This window comes from Microtus ochrogaster, chromosome 2 (genome assembly GCF_000317375.1).
Source record: "Microtus ochrogaster isolate Prairie Vole_2 chromosome 2, MicOch1.0, whole genome shotgun sequence".
NCBI lineage: Eukaryota > Metazoa > Chordata > Mammalia > Rodentia > Cricetidae > Microtus > Microtus ochrogaster.
In genome coordinates this window covers 69,152,880-69,173,303 of record NC_022010.1, presented here as the reverse complement: position 1 = coordinate 69,173,303, position 20,424 = coordinate 69,152,880, and the positions used below count along the sequence as shown (strand labels likewise).

At 48.2% G+C, this 20,424-nt stretch overlaps 1 protein-coding gene across 4 annotated transcripts in view; it reads right to left on the bottom strand.

Moving 5' to 3' along the window:
- Kcnj6 (potassium voltage-gated channel subfamily J member 6) overlaps positions 1 to 20,424 on the bottom strand; it is a 241,392-nt gene that overhangs the window by 166,609 nt on the left and 54,359 nt on the right. The window lies entirely within an intron of this gene.

Below are 20,424 nucleotides of genomic sequence, written 5' to 3'. Positions count from 1 at the left end.
GGTTGTGCACACTGCTGGGGTGTGCTTACATGCTGGGTTAGTGTGGTTGTACACACCGCTGGGGTATGCTTACACGCTGGGGTTAGTGTGGTTGTACACACTGCTGGGGTGTGCTTATACGTTGGGATTAGTGTGCTATGCACACTACTGGGGTGTGCTTACATGCTGGGGTTAGTGTGCTGTGCACATTGCTCACAGTCCTGTTTGCGTGAAGTCATTGGGTCTCTGTGTTCTGGTCAGCCAAGTGGACCACTATCAGCAGAGTTTAACCGCACCCCAATCTGTGATGTCCTTAAGAGATGCCGTGCTGTGGCATTGGCTAAGGTCCCTCCGGTGGGTGGCCCCTTCTCAGGTCACTTCCTTCACATATTCAGATCCCTGGTCCTATTTCAGGGTCCGAAGCCTGTGCTCAACTTCTGTCTCAGTTCATTCCAGTTGCACAGCTTTGAAAAGCGGTTTAGCCTCTCTGTGTCCCCAGGCTTCTCGTCTCATCACCCGTCAGAGAACTGCTGTCAAGATCAAACATGACAACCCGTGTCAGAGCAGAACAAGCTCAAAGGGCTGGAGACTGGCTCAGCGGCTAAGGGTGCCGGCCGTTCTCGCAGAGGGCTAGACTGGGGGCCCAGGACCCGTGTTGGGAGGATAAGTGGTTTTCCAGCTCCAGGAGATCTGACATAGTCTTCTGGTCTCTTGGTTATTTTGTGCCTGTGAGCATGTGTGTGCACACACATTTTAGACTAAATCTTTTTAAAAAGAATGAAGCAGCTAAGTACTTCCTAGTGTTACAGTAAAGAACTACAGCAGGGGGATGACCAGGATATGGATCCTGGTTTGTTCCTTCCTAGCGATCTGAGAAATAACGACCAACTTCCTTCCTTTCTTTTAAAATGTTTACTTTCATGTATGTGTGTATGGTGTGTGTGTGTGTGTGTGTGTGTGTGTGTGTGCGTGCACTTTCCACGTCATCTGTGTGGAGGTCAGAGGCCATCCCTGGCTGCTAGCCCTGCCTTCCACCTAGTTGAGGAAGAGTCTTTGTTTTGTTTTCACTGAGCTCTGATCTCTAGGCTCCTGGCTCACCCGCTTCCTAGGGATTTTCCTTCTCCTGCCTTCCCATAGAAGTGCTGGGTTACAGACATGTACCACTGTGTCCTGCTGTCATGTGGGTTCTAGAGATCAGAGCATAGGTCATCGGGTTTGTACAGCAAGTGTTTTACCCACCGTGGCATCTCCTGAATTCTTTTAACCTGTCCATGGCTCACCAACCCCTCCCTCCAGCACAAAGACAACTGCTTGCAAGTTCAAAGGCTCTATTGAAGGATTAGTGAGAAAAATAACTGTTTTAGTTGGGGAAAAATCCTAAGCCTTGTGTGCTTGTTAGTTTATTCATTTTGTGTTATAAACAAGAAAACAGGTCAGAAATTTCCCTGAAGTCAGAGACACAGGTAACCAACAATTGTGCTGAGACCACGACAGAGACCAGCCCTGTAATATAGGGGAAACTCTCCCGCGTTCTCCAGCAGGGTTTCTTTATGGGACGGAGAGCCATCCCCACAACCCCTTTAGACTGAGTCCAGCTCTTCCTGCAGAAGTTCACACTAAAACAGCTGCATTGTTTCTGAAATCCCTGGCTTAGAAAGCAGTCTTGCCCATGCATTGCTGCTCAACCCCTCTGTGTGTTTGCTGGCAGGTGTTTTGAGAAGCACCTGGGCAGGGTTGGTTCTTAGCTCACCTCAGTCCAGGTGTTCTTCATCAGCGAAGTCATGCCCGCTCCCCATAGCCCTTGTTGAGGTTTATCTGCCTTGTACTCCAAATGCCCATGAAAACAGTACACTCTTTCCTTCCTCAGCTCACTACCTAACTCAAAGGCTCCAGAGCTTTAAAGAGATCCTGTTTCCCTCAGATGTTTCCCCAGCCAGGTCCTGAGCTCAACTCCTGGAACTTCTTCTGTCTTAGTCATTGAACAGCTTCTGTGATAGACAGCCAACTGGTTTACCGTGTGTGTGTGTGTGTGTGTGTGTGTGTGTATGTGCACTGAATGCTGGGTGGTTTCTTTCCTTTCTGTGGGGAGAACCAGCAAAGCTGTGGAGCATCTCCATGGAAACGGCTTTCCATCCCTCAGGCTGCTGTGATGTGAATACATAATCCCCAAGGCGGCGAATGAGGCCACTTCATGGAGTGCACACCAGGACCTTACAGAACACAGCTCCATCCCTCCAGATTCTAAGTAGCTACAGAATGCTGAATGGTTCAGGGTGCTGAGTTTCACAAAGTTTCCAGGGTCCCAGTTTAGATATTTGGACAATTTTGGGGGGGGTCCCCTCACAGAGTCACTAAATAGAGGTCTCCCTAGTAACCTGCAATATAGTCACTTTAAAATGATAATTTCCTCCATAACGACAAGACTCTCCAATAACTAAGTAGCCATTTAGATGTCTGGTGTTGGCATAATGCCCCTCCCTGCTCCTCCCCTCCCTCGATATTTTTCAGTTCACCTAGAAGAATCCAATGATTTCAAAAGAACTATCCCTGGTGACTTACAATTTTCTTTTTGTCTTTTTCCTTCCTCTGTCTTCTCTGTATTAGGGAATTGATCTGTAGGCTCCAGTAAATGCATAGTCAACCTTTCCACACTCCTGATAAGGCTCAAAACAATCTGACTCTCGCTGGCAAGAGGAGCAATCTGTTAGACTTGCTGGACTTCAAAGGTTAGACAGGAAGTTGTAAATAGATTAACAGATAACGATGATAGCGTAATGGTGAGCTAATATCCAGTGCACTTGCCACAGGTGTGCACTGGCACCCTCCGAAGCTCCTCCAGGGTTACTGATGCTGGCTGCATTGGTTAGCAGCTTTCTGCAACACCTCCCTCAGTGGGCCAACTGGACATTGGCCCCGGCTTGTTGTTGCTTTCGCTTTGTTTACTGTTCCTTTTGTGGATCCTTCTTTAACCTTCCTGGCAGGAAATGGTGAATAATTCTAAATTTCAATTCATTAGCCATTCTTGCCCCCAAGAAGGAAAAAGACCCCCCCCCCATCAGATCCTTGCAGAGACAGAATGTGCTAAGGTGGCTGTGCTTGCAGAATTGGGCTGGGGTGTCCTTGTCACACAGCCCAACATTGTTCTCTAGTGTGATAATGGTGGCGTTTAAAACACCCACCCACGGTATTTTGAGAACGCTCAGAGATGGAAATCCCATCCAACAAATCTGAAGGGCCACGACTTTTTTAGGGACAAAGTAACTTCCCCGAGCCATTGTTCCACTCAGATAGTGAACCCCGCTGGTGACTCTGACAGTCCTCCGGCACACCCTCCCTGCAGCTTCATGCTTATTGGTTTTCATCCGAGCCAGGACCCCCATCAGTGAGGCAAATGCTTAAAGTGGCTGACAGTGGGTTCATTTTCTTAAAACAAAACCCCAAACAACTGGTTATTAAGAAAGGACATCTAGATGATATCAACTGAATTCTAAGTAACTTTTTTCTTTCAAAAAAATCTAAGAAAATGAACGGAGAGATGAAGCGAGAGAGAACAGAGATTCAAAAGCTGGCATACATTTTTAACTTCGCACGGCCCAGACATAATATCGCCTCTGCTAGAGACAAAGGGCCCAAGATAGAATCAGGATTATTTTGAGAGTTCATGATTGTGAGTGAAAATGAACTGTGTGGAAATTCTCCTTCCCCACAAAGCTCAGCTTGCCAGAACATGAGCAGGGCCCTTTAAAGACAATGGCCTCTCTCCAGAGGCCAGATCTCTCAGCCCGAGTCAGGCCTAGCTTCCCTGAGACACCCTCTGGGACAGGGAGTGAGGCAGCTCTCTGTGCTGGGACCTGACGGCTGTCAATCTGTGTATGATACTGACTCCTTCATGATGTTCGTCAGGCGTACTATGTTGAACTAAATCCCATGAGGTCAAACTTCCTGCCAATCACCCAAACTCACCAGAGTCTGTTATTTCTTTAGTTCTCTGGATTGTGGGGGGAGATTATTCTGAAGAGTTTTCTCTGAAGAGGCACCTCTAGATTTCCCAGTCACGCTCACCTCCCCCTACCCCCATCTCATGGTGACTGACTCTTTCTCTCATTCTTAATGAATCTCCTTTTGTGAAATTTAAAGGGAGTCCCTCCTTCCTTCTGTATCTATCATGTCACACATAAGTGCACAAGCACACACACATGTGTACACACACACTACACACACCACACACATACTACACACATGTGCATACAAATACACACACACCACACGCACGCACACACACCATACATACTACACACCACACACACACACACACACACACACACAGAGTTTTCTGTCTAATGCTCTCCCCTTGACCTTGCAGCCTGAGGCCCTTTCTCCTACTAAACCTCATTTCTGAATGGAATTAGCTGTCACCTTTCCTTTCTTGGGTGAACTGCTATGGCTTTGTCATCTTCTATTATTGTCTTCTTTAATGCCATTGTCAGAATGTCTCTGTATAAAGGCTGGGGTTTGCTTTTAAAATGTCCTCCAAAGCCTGTGTGTAGTAGGCCTGGGAGGTGGTGGACCCAGGATGAGGTTCTGTGTCCCTGGGGGCATGTACTTGAAGAGGACTGTGGGATGGTGGGACCTTGGTCTCTTTTCTTTCTGTGGCCAGGAGGTAAGTGGCTTTGTCTCCCCACTCTCTCCTGTCGTGCCTTATTTCTCTGTCACAGGCCCCCACACAATGGGCCTGCCAGACTAAGGGCTGACATCTTCAAAACTGTCAGCCAAATCAATAAAGCTCTCATCTTCTTAAGTTGGTTCTCTCAGGTACTTTGTTTTAGTAATGGGAACGGTGCTACTGTGTGGAGAAGAAGCCAACATCTATAACTATGTTCCCTGAGGTAGCTAATCAGATGTTAGCAGGCATGAAAGCAATCAAGGATGGACTTCCTTCATAATCAGTGATTGTGACACCAGGAGGAACTGAAATGGCTGGACACTGATTCCCACTCAGAACAACAGCATCTGCGGCCTACCTCTGGCCGAGTCCGGATGACATCCTGAACTGCCTGACGGTGTAAGGTGACACCGCTGAGGATGTCTGGTAAAGAACAAAGATGTAAATGCTTCTTTCTCTTAACAGGCATCCTCCCAGGAAGCAGTGTTTAGAGACTTAAGAAGTGTGCTTACAGAAGGAACTTGGCAAATCCTTTCTGCCACTGTCTTCTGACGCCTCCTAAAGGTATCCCCTCTTCACCTTGTTGTAAATTCTTCCTGTCTGCTATCTCTCCACTGTGTTCCATCTTAATTCCCAGGTCAGGAGGGCCAGGAAGCTGAGGGGAGGCTAGAACAAGGTTCTGGAACACTCCCTTCCTAACTGCCTATACACCAGCTCCTTTGCAAGGTGTAGCCACCTTGGATTCTGCACAGTTGGGGCTGTTCTCTGCAGCTCCTCCCTGACTGCAGGTACAGGTTACACACCAGGGGTCCCAGGTCATTTGCACACTTGGCCTTCCTCCTTTTCACGAATCTGGTTACAAATCCTAATGTTCTCATTTGACCCCCTCGGGGTGGATAGTGCAGTGATTAATTAATCTTGCCTGGGCAGATCTGTAAGGATATTTCCTGGAAAGATAAATTTCATCTAATCCAGGTGGGCAGCATCATCTGGGGATGGCCCCCATGTGTGAGGGTTTATGACAGATCTGTTGCTGGAGCCTGCTTGCCTGTGTTTCCCGCTGGTGAGGGCATCCACCCCACCATTGCTGCCACGGGCAGTGTTGATGCCTTTGGAACCTAGCCTCGCTGGCCCTCCAGTGTGGACCAGTGGGGACTATTGGGGACAAGTGCGGACCAGGACCTCTCTTCTACTTCCGCAGCACGGGACTGGGACTTCTGAGGCACCCAGGCCCACGGACTAGCAACTACCACGTCTCAGATTCCTCACTGTGAAAATAGCCATTGTGACACCCATAGCGTCACAGGAGCCAATCTGACAAAGCTCCTTCTAGTATTTAAACATTCTATAGGCTCCGTTCTTCCAGGGAAACTTACAAAAGTGCAACACAGTGCTGTCTTTGGCCTTGGGCTCCCTCAAGTAAGGATTAGAAAAAAAAAATCCTTTCCCTGCTAAGCAGGTACCAGCACCCCCACCCCTCCATCCCCGGCACAGTCATTATTTTCTAAAAGACAAAGTTTCACAACTATTTCCATGACACTTACTCTAGGCAGAACAAGGCATCCAGAGAGATTTAAGACCCCATGAGGATGTATGCTTGTTCTTGTGTATATACCACACCCACTTCATATCAGGGACTCGAACTTCCAAGAAGGTTTGGTGCCTGTAGTTCCTGAGACAAATCCCCCACCTGTGAAGAGGGATGGCCAGTTACAAACTCTCTGTTTCATGATGGAGGATGCTCACTGGTGAATTCTGGCAGCCTGGGGCTTTCATGCCCCACTCCATGGGGTCAGGGCTTATCTAGGTACACAAACAACTCCATGCTTACAATGCTTTCTTACTGGGGTTCTACTCCTAGGCATGAGCAAGGAAAACCAAAGCATTGGTCCCTAAGTCAGACTCAAGCCTCCTTTCCCCTCTCTTCCTAGAGGTCCTGCTTGGTCAGTGCATCCTGAAGCTACCCAGGACCATTCAGGAATTGTCTTATCAGTATAAGGAAGACTCTTACATTACTAAAGAAATCCCATCACTAAGGGTTTCTGTTTCTTAATGTCAGAACCCAGGAAGCTGTACCAGATAGGGCACAGTTATATGATGTCACAGTTTGGGAATGATTGACAAGCCTCTGACAAACCTCATCTCTTCTGCAGAATTAGATTCATCGTGGTCAAATTTTCATCTCCTCTCTGGCACAGCCATCAAACACCGTATCGTTAATCTCGTCATTTGTCTTGACTTCTGCCAAAGTGCATCAAACCACTGAGGCTCACAAGCTTTGTCCTCTTCCAAAGCTACAAGTTTAATTGCTTATTTTCTTGAATTCTGTCTCTCTGAATTCTGGTTCTACACGGAGATCATTTCCTCGGTGTGGGTGTTTGGGCATGTTTACTGCTGACCTGCTTCTGTTTCTCTCCCCTTACCTGGAACCGATAATCAGTTTACCCAGGATCTTCTTCCCTGATGTGAGTGGCGGTCAGACACCTCAGAGACTTTAAATACAAAGCTCTTTCATGTCGAGGACTGTGTATTTATGGGTAAAGCGTCCAGTAGGCCAGTCCCCAGATGGGCATTCTGCCTTCAGAAGCCGGGGATTCATGGGGCAGGAGGAATTTTCCAAAGTGCTTTTGTTTTATCTCAGAGTCAAAGCATCACCAGTGCCCCTGGCTGGTGATTCACAGTGAACCCTTCGGTGGCTCCGCACCATTCAGCTGTCACCACCTCCTCCTAGCTCCCGAGTGTTCTGCTCTGCTCCCCAAAGGAAACCCAGACTCATCAAGCCATCACCCTGGATCAGAAGGCAGCGCTTTCCAAGTGAAACCCCTAGCAGTCATCAGCTCTTCAAGTTATGTATGCCTCCATTATCTGAGCTGGCGGGAGGCGCCGGGGAGAACCCACACGTAGGAAGTGTTATCGAGCCTGTTGTTAGGCTATGATTCACAACACTTCCCAGGAGATGGAGCTAAAATGCTGGACTGACTGTCTCCAGGCGAACCCATCCGGGGGTTGCCCACTTGAGTGGAAGTTTGGCAGAACAGCCTTGGTGGACGAGGCACACTTGAAGTGTCTTATGTGGTGTTTCAGACTGGGAAGCTGGTTTTCACAATATGGAATGTGTACCACATGGTCTACCGATGGTCCCTCCTCCTCGTGACTGGAGAATGAGACCGTACTCAGGAATATGAAGGAAGGAAGATGATTCCTTTCTCTACCTCAGGACCAGATACTCGCCAGGATCCTAAAACCAACTTAGGAGCTCCTGTAACCTGGGATTCCAGTCTCAGGAAGGCTGTCTGGCCCTTTCTTCTAGAAGTTTCTAAATGACCATTGGTTATGGAGCTGTGTGGAAGATGGCCTGTCTAAATAAACTATGTAATTATGATCTCCCTGACTGGAGAGATTGCCAAAAGAAAGATCAACAGGAGAAAACATTGGTTTGTCTTTGAATTAGATGGCAGAACCTGTGGTTTTGTTGGCTTACCAAGTGAGGAAGGGTCTTCTGGTGGCATTTGAGATAAATTCTGTTCTCTTTCTGAGGATAAAGAACTCAGTATTAGTCACTGAGGAGAGGGTCCACTGTCTAGATATCAGAGTCAGCTCTGTGTGTGTGTGTGTGTGTGTGTGTGTGTGTGTGTGTGTGTGTTGGTGTGTTTGCATGAGCAAAAGAAGGCCAGAGTTCAACCCTGGGTGTCTTCCTCCTTGCTTTCATTCTTTGAAATAGGGTCTTTTGGAACCCAGAACTTGCTGGGAGGCTGACTGTCCAGGAAACCCTACTGATCTTTCTCTCGCTCCCCCAGGAGTTACAGGTTTATCAGCATGCTTTGCTCACATACAGGCTTTCTGTGTTGGCGCTGGGGCTCTGAACTCAGGTCCTTATGCTTCTACAACAGACACTTTGCTTCCCGAGCCATCTCCTCACCTCCCAGTCACCCGATTTTAATGAGCATTTGGATTGTGCTTGCGTGACAGCACAAATCATGTGACCAGAATTGCCATGATAGAGGGCTCCTGAGAATATGTACATGTTGGTGAAACAGGGCTTCCTAACATTTCCTGCCGCACAGAGTTCCACACATCGCCCTCTCACATGAAAATGCCACCCCAGAAGGGAGACCAGGCACAGAGACAAGAAGCTAGCCAAAAGAGGACAGCAGTGGACATTCTAAGACCGAGTTCAAGAACTGTCACGTGCGATGTGAAGGCATTCTTTAGTGGTAAAGAGTTCAGCTTCTCAGCACATAAAAACGTTCAGTGTTAGAGGTCTCAGATATGTAAGCAAACTTGAGAAGACAAACAGGCTTGATAGCCGCAGAGGACTTCATTGCTTTGCTCTTTGGCAATGGATTGATCATCTCGATAGAAAAATCGATATGGAACCAGCAGGAATGAACCATACTCCGACCTAATGGGCCAAACAGAAAAGCACAGAGCATTCCATCTAAGCAGCAGAGCACGCTCTCCTTCCAGAGTGTGCAGAGCCCTCTCTGTGTAGACCGCAGGTTGGGACACAAAGCGACTCTTAATAATTTATAGGCTTTGCAATCACATGAGTCTTTTTCCAGCCACAGCAGCTGAACGCGAGGGAGACTAGCAAAAGGGAAAGTGGAAAACTTGTGAGCAAGTCAAACAACATCCCAGAGCAGCCACTGACTCACAGAAGGAACTTAAGAGACAAATGTTTTCTATGAAAATGGAAACGAGGTGTATCAAAACTTATGGGAACCAGCTCAACTGCTCCCAAGAGGAAGGGGTACAACAATAAATGTGAGAATTGATGGAAAAGACCTCCACAACCTCAGGGAGCTAGAAAAAAGAAAGACAAACCAAGACCAAAGAACAAGAAAACAGTCACAACTGGAACAGCAGGCGTGGAGACTATAGAACAATAGGCAAGAACAATGGGGGCCAAGTGTCAGTTTCTTGAAAAGATAAATAGAACAGAACAAGCTGTAGGCATCTGGAGAAGAAAAGGGAAGAAGGCCTAAGACGAGCCGTGAGGACGGAGGAGTTCGGAGTGGAGCAACAGCTCAAAGCTCATGAGAGTCAGCTATGGTTGATGATACATGAGCACAAGAATGATCTAGAAGGAACCAGTGGGTTCTATAAATCTAAATCCTAATGAGATCGATCAAGAGGAAGCAGCAGTTCTGAGATGACCAATATCATGTTAGGACAGGGAATCCATGCTCAAAGACTCCCAAAGAACAAAAGCCAGGAACCAATCATATCCACTGGTGAACTCTACCAAACATTTAGGGAATATTTAACGTCCATCCTTCTTGAACGCTTCCAAAAAGTTGGAGAGGAGAGAACAATTTCAAAAGAGATTTCTGTATTTTTAAAAGTTGTTCTTTTGCAGAAAGTATTGACTTTATTTTTCTTGATGATCAACAAATCACCATAGCTGCCTTTTAAAGATATTTTTATCCTCTGAGAATCCCAGTATTTTGATCATATTTAGCCCCCTGCTCTAACTCATCTCATGTTTATCTCTGCGATAGACTCCTCTCCATCACTGCAGAAGAACAGACAGAAAACAGACACAGTGGCTGACTACAGCTAAGTAGTGTTTTCTAGACAGGGCAGGGTGGTTGCTGGCTGAGCCCAGGAACCCCCCCCCCCCCCGCAGTCCGTCATCTGGTCCAGGAAACACACAGCACAGGGTGGGCACTGACGCATGCTAAATGGAAAGGATTTCTGCTGCTTAGCCTCACAGGTGGAGTGTAGGTGTATTCAAAGTGCAGGCATCGCTAGTGAAAACAACACGGCATATTAAAATGCTGACCGTAGTGGACGTTGGTCAGCAATGATTTCTTTTTTAGTATCTTATATGAGCTTCTGAAATTGCAGAACATAACCCTTGGATCTTTGAGAGAATCCAATAAAGAATAAGCTGATGAGACTTGAGCTGAATAATCTTTCTTTTATAGAAATTTTGGGGTGTGTGTGTGTGTGAGAGAGAGAGGGGGTGGGTAGAGACCAGAGGTCAATGCCAGATGCTTCGGTCTCTCTCCACCTTATTTTTTTGAGGCGGGGTCTCTCACTGAACCTGGAGCTCACCTCACCCCGCCTCCACCCATGACTGCACTGGGATGACAGGTACCTGCCATGGCAGCTGGTGTTTACACAGGCATTGAACATCAAACTGAGGCCCCACACCTCTGTGGCAAGAACTGTATGAGCTGAGACATCTCCTCAGCCCAATGACACTAGCTATTCTTATAAGGGCCTTGATAATGAAGAGCAAACTGTGATCTATGAGGAATAACAAGACTGTTTGTATTGAATGCCCAGTGGGGGATAATTGCTGTTATATTTGCAATGCACTAACTTTTCACATATAAATATATATTCAACATGTAACGTTAGCCTTCAATGCACCTATTAGCACATACACACATATGTACATTCAATGTAATAATTTATTATATATACTTGTAGACATGAACACAGGTATTGCTTTGAATGAACATGACTATTAGCTCCGACCCTGCTGGGCAGTTTTGTGACATTCACTTGCAGACACTCAGAGAAGAGGCCTGAGTGATTTACCCACAGCCTTGTGGTGCCGTAGCCACCACCTCCATGTCTCTAAAGACCTTGGCTGTAAGGCCTCATGGAAGAGCATCATCATCAGAGAATTCTGCTGATTACCTAGAAACTTGAATGTCTGCAATTCTGGGCTGCAGAGCAGTTTTCTGAGTTAGTGTTTAAACACCAGGCTACTGCCCCTGTACACTTGGGCCTGAGATTTAGAATCTTCTGAGAAGAGTAAAATGGAATCAAACCAGAAAGATGCCCCAGCAACACAGGAGGAGGGGGGATCCTGCGGCACTGCTCAACACCCCGTTCTGTGCCGTGCCCCGTTCTGGGCGCGTCCCGGCCCCTTAAGTGCCCAGTTCCCCCTTTAGGGCCACACTCTGTTCTGCACCATGCCCCGTTTTGTACCGCACTTAGGGCCGCACTCGACTGGGCGATTCGTTACCTGGGTGAAGTCAGGAAGCCCTTAGACCGGCTCAGTACACACATCTGTCACCGGGATGGAGAGCCAGGTTGGGAAGTGGGGTGAAGAGGGGTGTGGAAGATAAGGAGAAGGCAGCAGATTATTGATGCAAGTTCCCTGGAAGGGCTGGGGACTGTCCAAGTGGGCTGGGTTGAATGAGAAGCCAGAACCAGTGGTCTTGGTTGTTATACTCTGAGGTGTCTGAGACATTAAAATGCAGTGTTCTTCTGCTCACCCTAGCCACCCCCCCCCACTCCCATCTGCAGGACATCACGGGAGCCCAGCTCCTTTGAAAGTGCCTTGCTTGTGGGTGGGCTACATCTTTGGGTGGCTGCTTAGGTATCCTGTACCCTTGTTCAGGACCGTGGCCCAGGTATGTTGATTTTATGGGCCTTGGTTTTCAGGTTCCCTTTCTGCTCATGAGGGTATGAAAGAAAGCTTTTGGTATCTCAAACTCTAGCCTCCCAACCCAAGTGGGACCTGCACCACTGTGGGAGACTTCCTCTCTCCTTCTCCCTCTGTCTGGCTTGAAACCTGTTGTTCTCAGTGGTTGATACAGGGAGGGGGATGAAGCTGTGGGAGGAAGGAAGGGAAGGATCCTGAGCTTGGCAGGTGGTAGGAGGGTGGAGCAGGCTCTCAGAGTCAGGTGACAGCTTGTGGGAGGAGGGAGGGCCTGGACAGTGAGATGAGCAGATGTTGGGGGTGGGGGGTGGGATGAAGGAGGGGCTGGACAGTGAGATGGGGTTGCCTGGGATGGGAAGTGGGGAGGATGGAGGGGTTAGACAGGAAGGCGGGGTTGATGACAGGGTGGTGTGAGGGGGAAGTGAAGAAGCGTGGGGAGAGAATCTAAAACACATTTACTGTCTTCTTTGGACTGCAAGTAGGGGGTGAGTTTCTGCCCCCCTCCTTGTGAGCAAGGGCTCCGGCTTTGGAGAAAGGTCATTTTGCGTTTGTGTCTGGAGCCCCATTAGCTTAAAGAGAAGCCTGTAGGGCTGGAGGTGTCATTGCCAGGAGATGGCGGTGGTAGAGAGGGGCTCAGAACTTCTGGAAGTGGTGGCCCAGAGCTTGGGCCTGCAAATGGTGGTGGCATCATGGCTCAGGCCACTGCCTCCTGGCTGTCAAGCTGGGCTGGCCACTTTGTCGGTGGTTACTCACTATCAAGGAAGTGAAGACTGAGCAAGGACCACGATCCCTGTGATCCCGAGCGATGGGGGTAAATGCTGAGCTAGATGCCAATTGGGGGTTTTGCACATGACATTGGTGCCTCTGGGACAGGGACTGACAGAAGCAAATGAGGAGGGCAGGGGGCAGGGAAGACATGGATGCCCGCAAGCTGGGTTTGGTGTGAGGAAGAGCTTGAGGAAGTAAATGAGCAATGAGCGAGGAAAGTCAATAGGCAGGTCCTAAAAACTGCTGTTTAGGGAGGAATGCCACTCATCCCAGCTTCCGGGACAGAATGACAACCGTGCTCTAGAGCCAGCTTCCTCTGCCACCCCCTCGCCTGCTCCGTGTGGCTGCCAGTCTCCAGGGCTGTGCCGTTCCTGTTTGCCCTCAGGAACATTCTCTCTCAGTAGGCCCGAGGCTCAGGTGTATCATAAGAAAGGAATGCTAATGGCTCAGGCTTCTCCAAAGTCAGGTGACCGAGCAGATGGCTTCCAGGAATGGCTCTCGTTGGCCATTTCTGAATCAATCATGGAAAAAGAAGCTCATGAGAGGAAGTGTGATGGCTGCCAGTGGAGCTAGTGGGCTTGGGGAGGGCGTGGGAGTCGAGAACAAACTCCTGTCAGTCCTGTGAAAGGAAAAACAGGGGCTGCCTGCCCTCCCTTCCTCTGCCCCCTGTCCTCCCCTGCCCTCCCTTCCTCTGCCCCCTGCCCTCCCCTGCCCTCCCTTCCTCTGCCCCCTGCTGTCCGGTGCCCTTCCTGCTTCAGTACAGACCCAGCTTTCAGGCTTTCAACTAGAAGTAACTATCTCGCCTCCCTGAATCCCCCAGTACAAATCGGACGATGTCTGGAGACTTGGCTCTCATATCTACGAGGAGGGTGCTACTGGCACCTAGTGGGTTAAAAGTCAAGGCTGCTGCTGGACATCCTGTCCTGAGTAAGATCACGCCAGCATCCGAATGTCGATGGTGCTCAGGTTGAAAACTCCAGAGCCTATTTCGTTTTTAATTGGTTCAGTATCAGAGAAAGACTGTGGGGTGGGGGTCAGAGAGGGATTTTTTTCTACCTACTCAGCTATTTTGTAGAAGGTGAGGGTCACCATGATTCCTAAGATCCAAGAGGAAGGATCACATATTTGAGATAATGAGTCTACTTGACTTCCATTTGAATGAAGACCAATAATAACCTTCAAGAATTTCAGGCATGGCACCAATATGTGCTTGTTGGCTTTGCTGTTTTGTGTATCTTGTGTTCCTAGCAGTAGCAATTCTGTGTGCACATGTAGAATGTGGGTACCTCTGCATGCATGTGTGTGCACGTGTCATTCAGCAAGTACCATCTAGCTTGTGTTATGAGGCGGGGTCTCTCACTCCTTGACCGGGCTGATGACCTAAGTGCTCCGGAGACCGGAAATACAAACGCGCAACAGTACTCTGTGCTTTTCATGTGCTTTCTGGCGATCCAGTCCTCATACCTGTGCAGCAAGCCATTCCCCAGCCCAGGTGGTCATAGGTCTTACAGGGGGAATACAGCAGTTCCTCATACTGTAGACAGGTAAGAGGCTGCCACCCCACCTTAGTTTAAGGGTGAAACTGAAATGATGTACCGTGTGGAGGTGCTGTGATCTGGGTGCACAAACAGTGGGGTCTCCTGTCTCTCTGAGGTGGCTTCCCTTAGCCTCCATTCCACATGCCCGTCATTATCCAGTCGGGGTTATAGCGGAGACAGCGGGATCCATGTGGTGAGAGGAAGCCAGTGTGGACAATGCAAGAGTGTGAACTTCATGGCAAGGGGAGTGCCGCTCTTCTCAGTGGCCAGCAAGTTAAGACTCATAGGAATGCCTGCCCTGCAGCAGTCAGAGGCCACAGCTGGAGCAAAAGCCGTGACTATCTAGTTACTCCAGCGGGTGGAAGATTCCCATGGAGGTGAGTCCTGGGGTCGGGGGAGGGTTGTCTTACCAGAAGTGGTGTTTGGCACCCAGAAAAGAATCCGGTAATCCTGAAGGGTGAGTTCCAGTTCAGGTGCAGTTTAAATGATGCTGTAGCTCTCTGAGTGTGAGCCTGAGAGATCGGTGGTTGTGCTGAGGGTGGTAGTGGGAGATAGCTCAGTCCCACTAAATGGGCCTTGTGGTCGCTTGAATGTAATTGGCCCCCATAATCTCATAGGGAGTGGTACTATTAGGAGGCGTGGCTTTGCTGGAGTGTGGGGTGGGCTTTGATGTCTTTTGCTTAAGATTCACTCAGTGTCACTGTTAGCTTCCTGTTCCCTGCAAGCCAACATGCAGCTGGCACCATTTCTGCCTGCATACTGCCATGCTCCCCGCCATGATGATAATGGACTGGCCCCCTGAAACTATAAGCCAGACACCCCAATTAAATATTTTTGTTATAAAAGTTGCCATGGTCATAGTTTCTCTTCACAGCAATGAAAACTCTAACTTAAACAGGCTTAGTACAGAGCCCTGGAAGCATTTTTTTTTTTTTAATGGCAGCAACACTTGGCTTCCTCCCTCTGGCACACTCACGCCTGCCCACTGAGCAAGAGAAGGGGCCAGTCTTCCCTTATGGCTGCTGACTGCATGACAGAAACAACCCTAGACCAGTGAAGCCTGTACCTACCACTGTGCAGACCTCAAATTGAACACATTAAAATCCAAACCCACTGCACCGGCTTCTCACATCCTTCCTGCTAGGGCCTACAATGCTCCCTCTCCCCCGCGCTCCAGCCGGGCCCTCCCTAAGCTCAAGGCCCCAGAAACTACAAGTCTCACTGCTTCCTGCCCTCCGCCTCTCCTGCTGGGCACCGCCTTCTCTGGTGCATGTAGACCCACCCTGGGGTTGCATGCAGTCTTTCACTTTGTTCTCCAGGCTTCCGGCTGCTTCTCTCTACTTTTGTCCAACCAGCAATTGCCCCATAGGTGCCTTTGTAGACTCATTCTAAAATGGTAACCCACTTTAAAACCCAAGCACCACCCTCTCCTTAATCAAAGGAGGAGTCCAAGCTGTTTGCGGCCATTTTATGATCTGAGCTCCTGTCCTTGTGTCTCAGACCTCTCCTGCTGTGTTCTTTGTCCTATGTTGGTCACTCACGCTCTCCTTGGTGGCCTGCTGGGAGCTCGCTCACCCTTCAGGTGTCCTTCAGACCTAGGAGCATGCTGGGGTTTGAAGGAGAAGCCTCGCAGGCCTGTGCCTGCCACCTGTGTCTACCTGACGGGTCACCATAGAGCTTTAGGTGGTGACTCCCCAGAGGCTGTGCATGGAGCATGAAGCCACCCGCCCCCTCGCTGTTCCGTGCCTTAACACAATGCCAGAGTTCCACCAGCTGCTCCTCTTAGGAGACATGATTAAAAACCACTTTGCTTTAATAGAGCTAATTTAACGTGTGGTGATTGTAATCGGTTTCATCTCCTCGTTTCATTTGACTGGGGAAATTTTCAAATCTGAGCTGTATTGGAGCTGGCTCTCTAGTCAGGGTGGGAATCCCCTCTAAAGTACAGAGATGAGAACTCTTGAGCACCTCTAGGATGGGTCCTTGGCTCTGGAGATCGCTCCGTCTCTCCCTGGCTGGGTAGGAAGAGTTTCCGAAGCCTCTCAGAACGAGGCTGTGGGCTGCCACTCCCTTCTTTCTTTCCCAAGGGCACCGAGGAGTCTCTGCCCTTTCCCGGCTCTGTGCTATGATCGTGATGTCCACGTGGAATGCCCCTGCAGGGCAGAATGGCCCCTACAGATGACCTGAGGACCACAAGGGACACTGGTTGGGAAAGGAGGCTTGAGACACATGTGCCTGAGAGACGCTGGCAAGATGGAGGCAGAAGAAGAAGGGCAACTCTAGGCCTATCAGGATCAACGACATGCCTATCAGGAGACCTCCATCTACCGAGGCAGCAATGCCTTCTGGATATGCCGCTCTTTGGGAGGAGCAGGCAAGAACACAGTACAGGACACTGGCAGAGACTGTACAGGGACCTCATGCCGCTGGAGAAGGTACCAGTTCAGGTCTCCAACCTGTTTCATCCTTGCAACTCCATCACCCCATACAGGGTCAGATCCTGGGTGCAACCTCTACATATTCCCAGGAGCTCTGAAATGGGGGCCAGGAGAAACAGCACAGGCAGCGACCATGAGGCTCTTTACCCATAGCGTTTATGCAAGGACAGCCTGCACAGGTACTGGTAGTGATATTAGAGACCCTTGGGTGTTTGCATGGCCCTAAACTTCCAGTTTGTCGTCGTGGGACCTTGGCTTGAGAACTCCGGCGTCACCTCTGATGATGGCACAGTTTGAGTCTTTGTGTGTCTATTTATAGACCGCATTTAGCTCCATGGGGCTCTGCCTTTCAGATCAATTTCACTCAACCGATGGGCATTAGAGTCCTGGGTACTGGAAGGGCAAACTCAGAGCAACGTCATTCACTGTGAGATTTCTGGATGCTCCTTTTTTAATTCTTTAAAAATATTTTATTATTTTGTGTGCATAAGTGTTCTGGCTGCATGCATGTCTGTACACCGTGTGCACGCCAGGTGCCCATGGAGGCCCAGAGCAGGAGTTGGGTCCTCTGGAACTGGAGTTACTGATAGCTGTGAGTGGCAGCAAGGGGCTCAAAACTGAACCTGGGTCCTCTAGAAGGGCAGTTAGTAATCTTAGCCACTGAATCATCTCTCCAGTCCCTCTCTATTCTTTTTAAATAGGGTTTCTGACAGAGTAAGTAGGAAAATGCCCATTTTATAGATGCAGACAGCGATGGCAATGTAAAGGCTAATTAAAAAGCTCCCATCATAAGGTGACAAGGAGGTAGCCAGTTATGGTCTGTGCACTGTTCTGTGTTAGAGCCACTGGCCTCTCTTGCCACCTCCCCTACTTCTCAACGCTTTCTCTTTGCCCCTGTCTTACTGTTTCTCTTTGTGAGAGAGTCTCTCTTCTGAGTTCTCCTATATATACATTTCCTGTGTTTTTGCTTTCCCTGGTCCTTCCCATCATTTCCCTTTCATGCTGTTTTTATTTTCCTCTCCTTGCTTTGAAAATGAGACATAAAATATTTTAAAGTATTGTATTTATTAAACATAGTTGCTTCTCGCTGGACGTGGTAACCTATTGATATTTTTACTTCTCATGGCTGTGTTTTTTGAGGTGGCTGGTTGGAGGCGTGGGCTGGGAAGACAGAGGGAGGGAGGTGTGGCTTGCGAGTCCTCAACAGCATTTTGATAGGTTGTGCTATGAGAAGCTTTGCTGTTAGTTCTCCTCAAACACAGAGGAGATCTGGTAACCAGATGGCTTCTGCTTGGCAGTTTGCCCAGTGAAGTGTTTACCGGCTCTGAAAATCCATTTCAGAGCGCCGCGTCCTGGGTATTCACGATTCTGTTTATGTCCCTTTTCTCCGGTGGCCACGGATGCGATGTTCCCACTCGTTTATGGAGTGGTAACTGTTCATTCTCTCTGCGGTTTACTGATTTGACGCTCCTTGCATAATGATGCTCTTATTTCCTTATCAGTGTTTTATGCGGAGTAAATATGCAGTTGTATACTTCATCATTCATGAATTTAATCTTAATATCATGTTTATTTGTTAACCCATGACTCTATATCATGAAATCTAAAAGGTTAAAGTCTGATATACATCACAAAGGTGCACATCTTTCTAAGAATTAGTGAGCTGCTACATTTGCTACGTTGGGGCACAATGATGAAGTCTTTTCTTAAGCCTTTAATCTCCTTGTACTGTGGACATAGCTATGATTCCCCTCTAAAGACAGAGCAATTGAGAACAACTGTCCCCTTTTCTCCTCTCAAGAAGTCAGAGTTTAACTTTGATCACATGTGAGTAGATTACGCCAGAGAGTGTTAGACATGGCTCGTGAGACTGAAACTTTGTTACAAACCCCGGGCAGTGCTAGGTTCTCAGCGGTTACTGTTTTAGCACTCTCGGAGGAACTGTCGAGCTGGGCATAGCGACTCATGTCTGCAAGCCAAGCACTCACTAGAGTGAAAAAGGACTGCAGGAAAAAAAAAGAAGGAAAATTGGGCAACAGGAGTGGGGAGGAGGAAGACGAACATAATAATACATGGGTCATTTATATTGGCCCTTAGGATTTGGAGGTTAGAACTTAGCTTTTGAGCTTTAGATAGTGAAGGAGTGGCCACTGTCCATGATCTCCTTATGTGTGTCCTGTTGTGAAAGTTGAGTGATTTCATGTTGTATCTGACAAGAACACAGTTTGAGAGACTTTTTCTTCTTATAAAGACCCTGTTTGTGGGGCCTCAAACCAAGTAGGAAATATTTCCAACATTTATAAAGCCACAGATAGCCCAGGATGGAGCAGGGAGCCGGGCAGAGGACGATGCAGAAATGAAGAGGCCAAGGAGCCCATGCCCGATCCTTCTGCTCCTGTAACCCTTAGTTACAAGATGGCATTGGCCTGAAATTGGGACTCATTTGCACTTGTTTAGAGGTTTGGGGTCAGGAGTTAAAGGAAAGCAAGAATTGAGGATTTCTGACATCCTATATAGAGACTGGAAAGTTCGGGTATTGGGATTTTTGACTCTGCTGTGGGACACGAGTGAAGTCCTGAGTGAATATGTATCGTTGACATGGATACCACAATGGTAGGGACCGATGCCTCAGCCCTGTGGATGTGGCAAAACTTTTTCTGGGTAAGGCTTGGAGGCATGACAAAGCCTTCTTCTGGTTGGTGTGTGAATACTGACAGGGTATAAAAAAATATCCACCATAGCTTTTTCCCCTCAATGTTTACACCTAAAGACTGCTCTCGTGCACAGACAAGCTAAACCTACCCCTTGTTCAACTGTATGCCATGATCCTGCCTTCCCATTTAACCACATATAATGAACACACAGTGCTCAGGGTGCTGTGGCTCCTCCATCAGGGCAAGGACAGCCCACCCAGGCTCAAATGTTTGTAGCCGTGTGTCTGTCTTTACTTATTCCCCAATTGCCCCCATTGAGGACCCAAACCATGGAAGGATGAGGCACTTTGCCATAGAGGAACCCTCAGCTTCAGCAGTCACACAATCCAAGCATTAAACGAAGGCAGTTCATAGCTCTAAGGATAACGCAGAAGGGTTTGCAGTTCCACGTGGACGCTGTTATCAGGAGCGACACATACTTTCAAAAGAAACAATAGCCAGCTCATGCCCCATCCCCATTGCTTTAATATTTGTATTTGCCATTTGAAGAGTGACTTATTGTAATTATTTTCCCTTTCTTCCTCAAGATACTTTGTGGGTTCCATTCATTCAGCTTAAGAGCTTAGGGCATTATGACACCGATCATTCAGAATGGAAATTACCGCAAGCTGCTTACAGTTCATGCACATTTCTTTCGTCTGTTGGGAAACTCTGAAAGACACCTTGTAGGTTTAACCATGACTCATCATCCTGGCCTCTCTATATACCTCCTAGCCCACCAGATAGGCACACACAAAACTTCATCCAACTTGGGCTAAATCTCTAACAAGTCAGGCTGAAATCATTGTGAATTCCCAACCCCCCAAACAGTAACACAAAATAAATCCATTTCTTTTTCAGCTCCATTTGTGGGCAACATTTTTAGCCTGGAAACTTGATCCCAACAGAGATGGATTTTGAGGATTGCATTAAGCACATG